Source organism: Zootoca vivipara, chromosome 2 (genome assembly GCF_965207765.1).
Source record: "Zootoca vivipara chromosome 2, rZooViv2.hap1.1, whole genome shotgun sequence".
In the NCBI taxonomy this organism is placed as follows: Eukaryota; Metazoa; Chordata; class Lepidosauria; order Squamata; family Lacertidae; genus Zootoca; species Zootoca vivipara.
The window spans coordinates 80,260,379-80,272,447 of record NC_142584.1 but is presented as its reverse complement, the minus strand read 5'-3'; the positions used below and the strand labels follow the sequence as shown (position 1 = coordinate 80,272,447).

Below are 12,069 nucleotides of genomic sequence, written 5' to 3'. Positions count from 1 at the left end.
CTGTCATTAGTGCAGAGTGCAAAGTGCTACTGGATCACAGCTGACAGGGGTGTTAAAATATTTGCAACGGTTGCCAATTTGTTAACAGACCAAATTCAAGGTTTTACTATTAGTATATAAAGCGCTCAACAGTTTGGGACCACTTTACTTGGAAGCATTGCTTCATCCAAAACATATCCACTTGACCCTTTGATCTGAGTAACTGGCATTTTTAAAAGTGCTACATTATGTTTTTTCCACACTTGCAGGGAAATGATCCTTCAGTGTGGTAGGACATACTCTGGAACTCTGCCCATTGACATTTGACAGGCACCTTTGCTGTATTGTTTTCCATGCCTGCTAAAACCTTTTTTGTTTTGGAAAGAGCACCCAGACATCTAATTTTGATACATATTTTAATATGTAATTTTATTTTATTCTGTATATTTTTATAGTTGCTTATTTTACTCATATTTTGAAAATTATTAGGTCAACTTGCTTTTATCATTTGATTTTATCTATATTTTTAACATATATTTCATAATATTGTATGTAAACTGCTTAGAAGTTTTAATGATTAATCCCCTATAATATTGTATGTAAACTGCTTAGAAGTTTTAATGATTAATCCCCACATAAACCTTGTTAAATAAAATAAAGAAATATTCGTCTATGCTGTTTTCTTTCATTCCAAAGGTGTTGAATGACACCTAAACACATTTAATGAAACAAAATACAAGTGATAATTTATATGCCCCATTGAGATACATTGCCCAAAGATAAAATGTTAGTAAATGACTACTTTAGCATTCAATACATTCATGCCAGGTGTTTGCTGTTTATTGTATGTAATTCTGAAGGTACCAGAATATGCTTTTTCTACAGAATTAAATTGTCAACCTTTTAAAATGTTTCTACAAAGCCATCTTTTTTACATGCTAAAGACTCTGATTGTCTTTAGGAAAAAAATGTTTGTAATAAACCTGATTTTCAATTGCCTTGCCTTATGAAGCAGAGATATAAACATGCATTTTACCCACAGGCCCTTCATAACTCTCCTTGTCTAAGCTAGCAGTCAAGCTATGAAGCCATGGTTAACAGCTATGGAACAAGCCAAGATATTAAACCATGGTTTAAAGTTGGTTTAATAACCTGGCTAACCATGGTTGCTCAGCGTGATTACTCTTTTATGTGAACAGAGGGTGTGTGTGCAGGCAAAAGGGTTGTTCATACATTTGAAGCAAAATATATGATCATCTAACTCTCTGTATGGATATGCAGGATATTATTTCTGCAGTGATATACTGCAGAGTGGTTGTGTTGTAATTTCCAGTTCCCTAGATTGGGCAAAATCCAACATTGTGCAACTACTTCTGTCTACACAGTGGGATTTCCCATTCCCTTCCTCTCCTCCTCCATGTGGCCCCCCTCAATCTGCTCTGGACATTTTCCTAATTCTTCAGAATAGATTTTTGGAGCACATTTGGCTGCAGGGGTGAAGAGAGGAAGGGGAAATTCTGTTGTGAGGGTGGAAGTCCATTCTGTTTGTGCATAAACACCATAAAGCCCATCATTCTTTTACTATGGTTTGTAATGTTCCTGACTCCTTAGGGAACAAAACAAAAAAACATTCATCAGTAATGCAGCTCACCTGCTTGGATTTTGACTTGGTGTAGTGAGATCTGTGTAATACCCTGAGAGCCAACTTTCTGTCAACAGTGCTACCACATTTGGCACCAGCATTCCTTTTAGTTTTTTGTACACATTATTCTCTTTCTGTTTTATGGAAATTCATAAATCTTTCATCCAGCTGCAGAGAATTGATTATAGATCACGTAGGTATGGGTAAAGTGAGGACAACTAAAATAAACCGGACTATTAAATAAGTCAAGTTCTTACTTGTTTAAAGAAAGTAAAAGAAGTTCGTTTTTACTGGTGACAGCACAAGGAGTTTGCTCACTCACTTTAGTAACAAAACAATGAGCCTTTTTATGGTGTGCTGTAGCCCCAGGCACAGGGACTAGATGTGGTCTTCTCTATCTGACCCTCAGAACTCTTTGCAACCCAAGTACTTTTGCCTGGTTGAACTCTCATAAAGCCTTTTGTCCATCTGGATGGAGGATAGAGTGGGTTTAAAAACAAGCCTACTGTTTAAAGGCAAGTGAGAGGAGTTTGACAACTGCTGGGGTGTGAAGGGTGCTAGATGTTCCCTGGGGCAGAGGAAGATGAGTCATTTCAGCTGTAAACTGTCACAGGGTTCTTCCATCTTCCTGGTGGAAATCCTAAACTTTATCCTGCAGATTTGACTAACTGATGAGAGCTATGTCCCTGGCCTGCTCAGCCATAATAGAGGGGCAAGTGACCAGTGCCCTTTGTCACAGGAGTTATCCCTAGAACAGTTACCCCAGGGGGTGGCAGAAATACTTGCACTGGCAGAAAGTTCATGCTATGTTGGATTAAAACATTTAGGCATTTGTTCACTTTATGGATTTCAAAACACCTTGAGTACGCCATCATTTGATTTTCGCCATATGTGAAGCATTAGAAGACTTGATACTCATTTTCAGTTACAACGAGAGATACAACGAGAGATATTTTTCAGTCACAACGAGAGATATTTGAAGATTGCTTCACCTTTGAACATCTGTTCTACTTTTATTCTCTAGATTTAGAAAGATTGGCTTGAAAAGGTACTACTGTTAGAGATTTTAAAAAATATTGCAGAATTTATTTTTGCAATAGATATTTCCTGTCTTGAATGTATCAATGTTAGTGTCGGCTAGTGACAATAAAGGATGATCCAGTCAGCTTAACCTCTTCAGCCTGGAGTTGTTTTTCTGGGGTCCCCACTTTCACAAACTAGTATAAAGATGCTTTGCTTCTATTTTTGTATCAGATTAATAGTTTAGTAGCGGATTGTGTGAATGTTGCAGAAAATTTATTTCTTGATTTCACTGGACCCTGTGATAAAGTGACCCAAGATGTTTTGCTTAGCCAATTGGTTAAATGTGAGGTAGATGATAATATCATGTGGATTCAAATCGTAACTATTACTTATGCATGGCCCTTCATCTGAAGGTCACATCACGGTTTATAATACTGTATATAAATACAAAATGAAAAACAAAAATAAATAATATAATAACGGGGGGGGGGGCAATAGCAACTACAGTACCCTAGTACAGTAGATTCTTGTAGACCTGTAGCTCTAACTTCTGTGTCCAACCTGAAACCGTTCACAAGCTAATGTGGCTGGATCTTTAATTGTAAGTGTTAATGACAATTAAGGAAGTTTTTTTTAAAAAAAATCAAAACACACAACATTTTAATTGGTTTGTATTTTTGCAGTTGGATGAAGACTGGATGTACTTTATTGCAGCTGCGTTTATTTTATATCCTCTTTCATTTCTAGTGTTTTGGGCTGTTTTTGCAGAAACATCTATTTAAGTTGCAGATGTGGCCACCTCTGTTGAAGCAGTAATAATTTTACCAGGTTATTGACAAAAAAATCTCCATGAGCTGAAGGCCAACTTTGGATTCCCATTGATTTGTTAAACAAATTTATTTTTAGATAGCTTACTTCCTAAATGTGGTTGAAATCCCCACTCTAAGATAGTATTTACAAAAAAAAAATATCCTACATTTGTCATTGTGTGGGTGACAAGCCTGTAAGGTCAGCGTGATGGGGTGAGCTCCTGTTGCTTTGTCCCAGCTCCTGCCAACCTAGCAATTCACAAACATACCAGCACAAGTAGATAAATAGGTACCACTATGGCAGGCAAATAAACAGTGTTTCTGTGGTTTAATCGTGCTGGCCTGGCTGCATGACTCAAAAAGCTGTCTGGGGACAAACACCAGCTCCCTTAGCCTGAAAGCGGAGATGAGCGCCACACCCCATAGTTGAATTTGACTGGACTTAACTGTCCAGGGGTCCTCCCCCGTTACCTGTGAATAAAGTTCATAAAATACTTTACTCGACCTAAACAGCCACATATGTCTCCTGCAGAAACTGCTTTATCTGGAAAAAATAATATTTGAATAAGCCTTAATGCACCTATATATAACCTCCCATTAATAACGTCAAGTCTGTTAAGTTGGATCCTAGCAGTAGGAGATGGGTCATGATTTATTTATTTATTTGGTTGGCATAACAGCAGAGAGCCAGGTCTGAGAGAGCCATAGGATATGGCATAAGTATACTTCTCTCCCCCGATCTGCCTCTTGTTGCTGCTTCATTTTAGCCTCTCTGTGGTTGTATAGTATTCCATTGGCATAGCCCTGATTTTATACTGCCATATTTTTAGTAGCAGAGGTGCAGCTCAGTGCATGCTGGTGAGGTGAGGTCTGCCAAATCCTAAAGCTCCTCAGCTTGCGTATCAACCGAAATCACATTTGCAGAGTGTTTGTGAGGTTGTTTGTGACACTTAACACTGTCTTTTGCCATTATTAATTTTGTCCTTCATGTGAGCTGCATCTATACTGTGGAAAGATCCTAAATGTTTTTACTCATTACTGGTTTTGTTTATATGAACAGACCACTAGAACTATTGTTAACTACAATCAAAAGATTGATTTCTGCTGGAACAAGAGAGTTTATTTTGGCAAGAAGAACGAGATGCTATCAGAAACTCATTGTGTGGTGTTTGTTTAACAGATGGTTGCAGCCAATTCCAGACAAAATTCAAAAACACCAGTTAATCTATTTGTGTGTGTACTATACATAATGCAGTATATTGTTAATCTGTTAAATTCAGTGTTGCTCATAATAAAAAAGTGACAGCTAAGCAACTCCCCCCCCCCAAATTATGTACATTGATTATGTTAAATGCAGTTTTTAGAGAGACTTTGCTGCTTATTTTAGGGAAAGCTTATGTTTTCTTGCAATATTTCTCATTTCCTTAGTTGTTGCTTTTTTTTAGCCTTCAAAACCTGAAATTGCCTAATTCCAGAGACTGGTTGATGGATTTACACAGTGACATCAACGTGCACGGTGTTTCACAAAGCAGAATTCAATAGCCAAACGATTTAAATTCTGCTTCTTGATTAATCATGGATACATTTTAATTTAAACAAAAATGTTGTTTCAGTTGCACCTTAAAGACCAACTAAGTTTATATTTTGGTATGAGCTTTCATGTGCATGCACACTTCTTCAGATACACTAGAAACAGAAGTGTCAGACCCTATATATATACAGAGGGTGGTGGGGGTGGGAGGGAATGGGTGAAGGGCTGATGGGAGTGGTAAACCTGTAGATGGCTGTTAATGGCTGCTGATGGCTGCAATTAGTCCTGGGGGGAAAAGCAAGGGCTGAGGTGCTAAAGAAAGCTTGATCATGCAGGTGGTTCCATGGTTTTAAGCTTGGTAATGATTTCCAATTCAGCAACTTCTCTTTCCAGTCTGTTCCTGAAATTTCTCTGTAATAAAACAGCTGCTTTGAGATCTTGTATAGAATGTCCTGGGAGATTGAAGTGTTCTCCTACTGGTTTTTCAGTCTTATGGTTCCTGATGTCAGATTTATGTCCATTTATCCTTTGGCGTAGGGCAGGGGTGTCAAACTCAAATTCATCGGGGGCCGCATCAGCAGTTTGGTCACCCTCAAAGGGCTGGTTGTATCTGTAGGACTATGTGTCCACTCTTTATTATCATAAATTATTGTCACTGCATTCAATTATTACTGTTTTTGTAATAATGTAAGTAATAACTAGCTCTGAAAGCAGAAACATAGTCAGAATAATGGCAAGTAGATATTCAAATGTACAATTATTGTACAATTTATTGAAAAATGATTTTTGGTAACAGACATCAAAGCAGGGGAGAGGAGACGGTAAAACAGAAGGGGGAAAGATCACCTACAAACAGAAGGGGGAAAGATCGGAGCGTAGCTGTCAGCCAGCATACTAAACCTCCGGAGAGGGAGAGGCGCAGGGAGAGAGAGGAGGAGAGGGAGTCTGAAACACGCACACTTTGACCAAACTCTTAAAAAGCCTGATATTTGCACACATACCCCTCCCTCCCCCCATGCTAACGCTTCAAAGCACCTTTTTAAAGGGCTCTTGCAGTCCTTCCTGTCCTCCTTCTGAGAAGCCCCCCCCCTGCTCCTTTTGGAGTACAGCAATCTACATTTGTTCAATTGTGGTTGTGTGTTCGCTTATTCCCTGGTTGGTGGCGGTCCTGGACATACCTTGCTTACTTCAACTGACTCACTGAGCTCAGAGTAAACATGCATTAGGATCCATCTCAATTCTTGCCATCAGAAGCATTTCCCCCTTCCCTTGGCCTTTTGATTGCAAGGAAGGTGGACGTGAAAGGTTTCGGAAGAGAGACGGGAGGGGGGGGAGGCTAGCTAATTTTGTCTTTCTGGAAAAAGAGGAACATTAGAACTGAGGGAAATTGGGAAAAGCCGCTCGACTACTGGGAGCAGAGACTCTGTCAGACAGCGAGAAGCCATTGTGATGTAACAATTGCAAGAGTGAAAGTGCTACTTTTGTTTCCGCTTGGATTACTTTGTTCTTTCTGGACTGTTATTTTCAACTGGAAAGAAAGGGCAACATTCTTTCTCCTAAATCACTGAAAGAGGGAAAGACAGACAAGGGACTGTGTTGTGTTTTATTTTCATCCCCTTCTCCCGGGGGCGGCGGGGAGGTCCTGCTTCGGCGGAGATGGGGGCTCTCTCTCTCTCTCTCTCTCCAAGCGTGGCAGGCACACGGAAACTAGAGTGACAGCAGGGGGATGGGGAGAGAGAGCGCTCGGCGCCAGGGTGCACGGAGAGGGACACCGCAGCAAGACAAATGGTGCGGTGTGGTGGTGGGGACACGACTGGAGCCAGCGGGATGGGAGAGCCGCTTCCCTCCTCAGCCAAACCCGCCTTCGGAGCAGAGCGGGCTTCTGGTCGAGCGGGCTGTCGGCGCCCACCGAGCGGCCAGCCACGTCCCTTTCTGCACACGCGCTCTCTCCGGAGGGTGGGCGGCAGCAGCTGCGCCGCAGCCGCTTCCCCTTGCACTGTCCGCGCTTCAGTGTGCGGGACCCGGGAGGCGCTGCAGCGAAGAGGGGAGGTGGTGGCGGCGGGGCGAAGGAGGAGGCGATTTCGCCTCCTTTCCTCCCTCGCGGGGCTCCTCGGCAGCCCCGGCACTAGGCAGAACCTCGGGCTCAGGAGCCGCCGGCCAGCACTCACTGAAGGGAAAGGACCCAGTGCGCTGGTGACGCGTGTCTGTCAGCTACATGGCTTGGATTTGCTTTTATTAAAAGGACATGGTCCCCGTCCACCCCCTCTCTCACTCCCTCCGTCACCCCCCTTCTCCGCTGCAGTCTCCTCCCTTCACCACCACCCCCGTCGCGCTCGCAGACAGGCAGGCATGGGCTGGGGCTCAGTGGGTTGGACGCAGCCATGGCGGAGGGAGGCGAGGGAGAAGAACTGCTCCGGCCACTGCTGCCTGCAGCGGACTCGCCGGGCCCCAAGCGCCTGTGCTCCCTCAGGGCTGTTTTAAGGGAGGCGCCTTGCCTCTTCCTTGGCGCCCTCCAAATCCCCACGAGCTCGGCAGGGCGTGAGGCTGGGAGCGCGACGCCTGACTGCCTGCCCAGCTCACGACTTCCCCTCCGCCTGGACCCTGGGCGGCTCTGACCCTTTTGCACTCTGTTGAGCTCCTCTTCTGATTTCCGGAGGAGCGGCCGCGGGCGCCTCGGCTTGCCATTGGCTGCCCAGCGCCTGACGTCGGGGCTGTGGGGAGGCGTCGCGGGAGCGGGCCGCCGGAGGATCGCTCCCAAACATCCTGAACTGAAAGCCCCGGAGCAAGTGGCGGGCGCTGCTCTCGCCCTCTTGCCCACGGCTGCGTGCTCCGCCGGGGTCCTGGCCATAGTGGATGCGCCGGCCCTGCTTCTAGAGGGCGGGCCACATGACAAGGTCTGGCGGGCCGGATTTGGCCCCCGGGCCTTGTGTTTGACACCCGTGGCGTAGGGTTTGGCCTGTTTGTCCAATATAGAGAGCTGAAGGGCACTGTTGGCATTTGATGGCATACACAATGTTAGAAGATGAGCAATTAAATAGTCCTGAGATGGTATGTTGGATGTTGTTGGGGCCAGTAATGATGTTGTCCGGGTGTATGTGGCAGCAAAGTTGGCATCTGGGTTTATTGCAGGCTCAGTGTGGTGTAGTGGTTAAGAACGGTAGACTCCTAATCTGGGTAACTGGGTTCGTGTCTCCGCTCCTCCACATGCAGCTGCTGGGTGACCTTGGGCTAGTCACACTTCTCTGAAGTCTCTCAGCCCCACTCACCTCACAGAGTGTTTGTTGTGGGAGAGGAAGGGAAAGGAGAATGTTAGCCTCTTTGAGACTCCTTTGGGTAGTGATAAAGCGGGATATCAAATCCAAACTCTTGTTTGGGGTATGGCAGTAAGTTGTTGGCTAATAATCCTCTGTTCAAATCTCCTGTCAGCCATGTATGTACTAAGTGAGGCAAACCACTGTGTTATTTCCACAATCTCATTTGCAATATGAGGATAATACATATGATTTTTAAAGGGCTGTATAGTAGGACTTACTGAGAAAATGTAGGAACATTTGAACACTATATAAGTGTGAAGTATTTTATTTTTATTTAAAAATGAAAAACAAACAAACCTGCATTTACTGTAAGACATGGAAAGTTTTCTATTATTGCATACTGTATAGTATATTCTATTACTGTATTGTGTCTATTACTATACTGTACAGGTCTTAATAGTTAGGGATAAACAAATTGGATGCTTGATACAGTACATTACCTTTGTGATGGGTTTTAACTTACTGTTCTTAAGTGTAGCTACCAGCAGAGTCTTCTGAAGATAAGGCAGATTAAAACAAAGTTAAACAATGCCTCTAATATATCCCATTAATATTCACTGGATACCTTTAAAACATTTCAACTAGACTGCTCATAGGTGTGGCTTGTTGTAAAAAGTAAAAATGCTCAGCATTGCTATAAACCTGTCACTTCCCTGCTGTCCTGCAAACAAGAGATACTAAAATTTACAAGCAGCATGTGATACAAAAGATAAATTCAGTTGTTACCCACCCTCTGAAATGAAGTGCCCATGCTGTTACATTACAGATTTCCCATTGTTAATTATAGTCTGGGACAGGGTGTTGCTGTGTCGTCCTGTTGCCAGTTCTTTGTGAGCAACAAATGAACTTGACCTCTTTTCAGTTCTACTCCCTAAGAAATGGGCTGTATGTTTTATGCCTCCTCCCTGCCACTGCCCCTACCCTTTTTGTTTATAATTTGTAGCACACTAGATGTTCAGATCAATCTTTGATTGAAGGACATGTGCTTCAAAACCTATCAGAGCAATTTGGGGTCAGTGACTTTTTAAACAAGCATTTCAGGTTTATCCTGCAGACAACTGAACAGTGCAGAGGAGTGGAATCCTGGAATTTTTCTGTTATGCACATTCTGATGCACCATGTTAGAGCTCCTGATCTTGCAAGTGTATGTTGATTCTTCCAAAGCCACAGCACTTCTCAGTTGTTCTATCCAGCTATTCATTTTATTTAACACATTTATGTTCCACCCTTCCTCCAAGGAGCTCAGGGTGGCATATTGAGGATTATTATTATTTATTAATTTATATACACTTAATGCCAAAATAGGCTTCTAAGTGATTTACAGAAATATAAAAACAAAGTTTCACAAACCCACGAAAATATAAATATCCATAATTAAAGTGCACAAAATACCGTATGTGAGACTGAAGTTCACTGTGGCTCTTCATGTGGTTTCAGCATGAATGTGAATGCAGTCACTATGTTAAAGGTAAAGGACTCCAGACAGTTAAGACAGTTAAGGTTGCAGTGCTAATCTCGCTTTACTGGCCGAGGAAGGCGATGTTTGTCTGCAGTTTTTCCCCCGGGTCATGTGGCCAGCATGACTAAGCTGTTTCTGGCGAACCAGAGCAGCGCACAGAAACGCTGTTTATTTTCCCACTGCAGTGGTACCTATTTACCGTATTTTTTGCTCCATAGGACGCACTGGACCAAAGGGTGCACCTTTTTTTTTACAGGAGGAAAACCAGGAATTTCTTCTTCTTCTGGTTTTCCTCCTCTAAAAGGCTGGGAGGGGGCGCCGGAGGGGGAGCAAAGGAGGCAGCGGAGGCGGAGGGACTGGGAGAGGCACAGTGCAGTGCCCCTCCCCTCAGCAGCTGGCTGCAGCGGCTGCAGAGGCAGCACCAGACCAATTTCGGGCTGATGCTGCCTCCCCCCTTGTCACTGTCGGTGGCACGGCAAATGGGGAGGAGTGGGCAGCGGGAAAGTGCTGCTTTTGGCCTGTCTGCTCCTCCCCCGCCTCCTTTGCTAACAGCAACGGCAAAGGGGGAGGAGCGGACAGCGCAAAACTGGCTGTCTTCGCTCCATAAGACTCTCCCCCTTCTGTTTTAGGAGGGGGAAAGTGTGTCTTATGGAGCGAAAAATACGGTATCTACGGTACTTGCACTTTGACGTGCTTTCAAACTGCTAGGTTGGCAGGAGCAGGGACTGAGCAGCTGCTAATTCTGAAATCTGGGACACAATCTGAAACCATTCTGACACATTCTAGACTAAAGATGGTTTGAAGGGAAGGGTGTTGTTGTGTGGACATGTCTCCTGATGCTGCATCTACCTGTGGGATGCTTGGAAAGCCCTATGGTGGTATATATAAGACTCTAAGCCTACCACTCTGTCTTTATAGAAGACCAATGTGAAGGAAGAAATGCCTGACCAAGCATGGCCACATTGACTCATGCTGCTTCCTAGCAGAAGTTCACATGAATGTAGCGACCTATTTTTGCCTGCTTTCCTTGCACAAATTGTAACCAGGAAATGGCACCCCTCAGCAGAGTAACCAACTCAGATATTACTTTTGCCATATGGATGTGTCCATAGTGATGATCTGCATGGTGCAGGGCATCAGTGTTAGACATGGCTCTGAGCTGGGTGTGTATGTGTTAACATTGAAAAGCAGAAAAATAAAATGTGAAATATGTCTTTTCTATACAGCAGGTAAAGGTAAAGGTACCCTGGACCGTTAGGTCTAGTTGCGGATGACTCTGGGGTTGTGGCACTCATCTTGCTTTACTGGCTGAGGGAGCTGACGTTTTGTCTGTAGAGTTTTTCCAGGTCATGTGACCAGCATGACTAAACCACTTCTGGCGAACCAGAGCAGCACACGGAAACACCATTTACCTTCCCGCCAGTTTTTCCAGGTCATGTGGCCAGCATGACTAAACCACTTCTGGCAAACCAGAGCAGCACACGGAAACACCATTTACCTTCCCGCCAGAGCAGTACCTATTTATCTACTTGCAGTTTGACATGCTTTCGAAATGCTAGGTGGGCAGGAGCTGGGACTGAACAGCGGAAGCTCACCCTGTCATAGGGATTCGATCCACCGACCTTCTGATCGGCAAGCCCTAGGCTATTTAGAACACAATCCTAAATATGTCTGTTCCTAAAAATGAATTCAGTAGGGCCTACTCAAATATAAGTGGGCATAAGATTACAGAGTTGGTTCAGTTTAGGCCATGCTCTTTCTCTGTGGGATTTACTTTAGGCAAACTTGTCACTTTTGTCAAAGCAAGCACTTCTCTAGAGCATCACCTAGTCACTTTATGACAAATGATTGTTGTGCATCATGAGTTTTTCAAAGAAGAAGAAAGGATTGGATAACGAGAAGAATAATTGTTGAAAGGCTAATGCCTAAAGAGGCATCAGCTGTGGAGTATGTCAGAATTCCTATGTGGTACTGCTTGCTCTAACAAATGTGTTACTAATATTGCATTTTGCAAGAATGCAGCTTAGGGCCAGACTTAATTTCATATTTGCGTTTAACATGTAGGCTTTTTGCAATGCAAATAGCATCAGCTGATAGTTAAATAAATCAGAGCAGGTGTGGAAGAGGAATGTAACCTCCCCACCCCCACCCCCACTACCATTCTGAGGAAAAACACCTGCATCTAAATATTTGAGAACATTAGGAAGAACATTAGGAACACATTGCTGGTTATTCAGCTAGCAGAAATTCAAATATGCTCATATTTAAATGTTTAATCGTAGTTGGTGAAGGATACAAAATATTATCTTTTA

At 43.5% G+C, this 12,069-nt stretch overlaps 1 protein-coding gene across 6 annotated transcripts in view; it reads left to right on the top strand.

The window, feature by feature from the left end:
• The window catches only part of ARHGEF3 (Rho guanine nucleotide exchange factor 3), a 116,309-nt gene that overhangs the window by 32,432 nt on the left and 71,808 nt on the right, over positions 1 to 12,069 (top strand). The window lies entirely within an intron of this gene.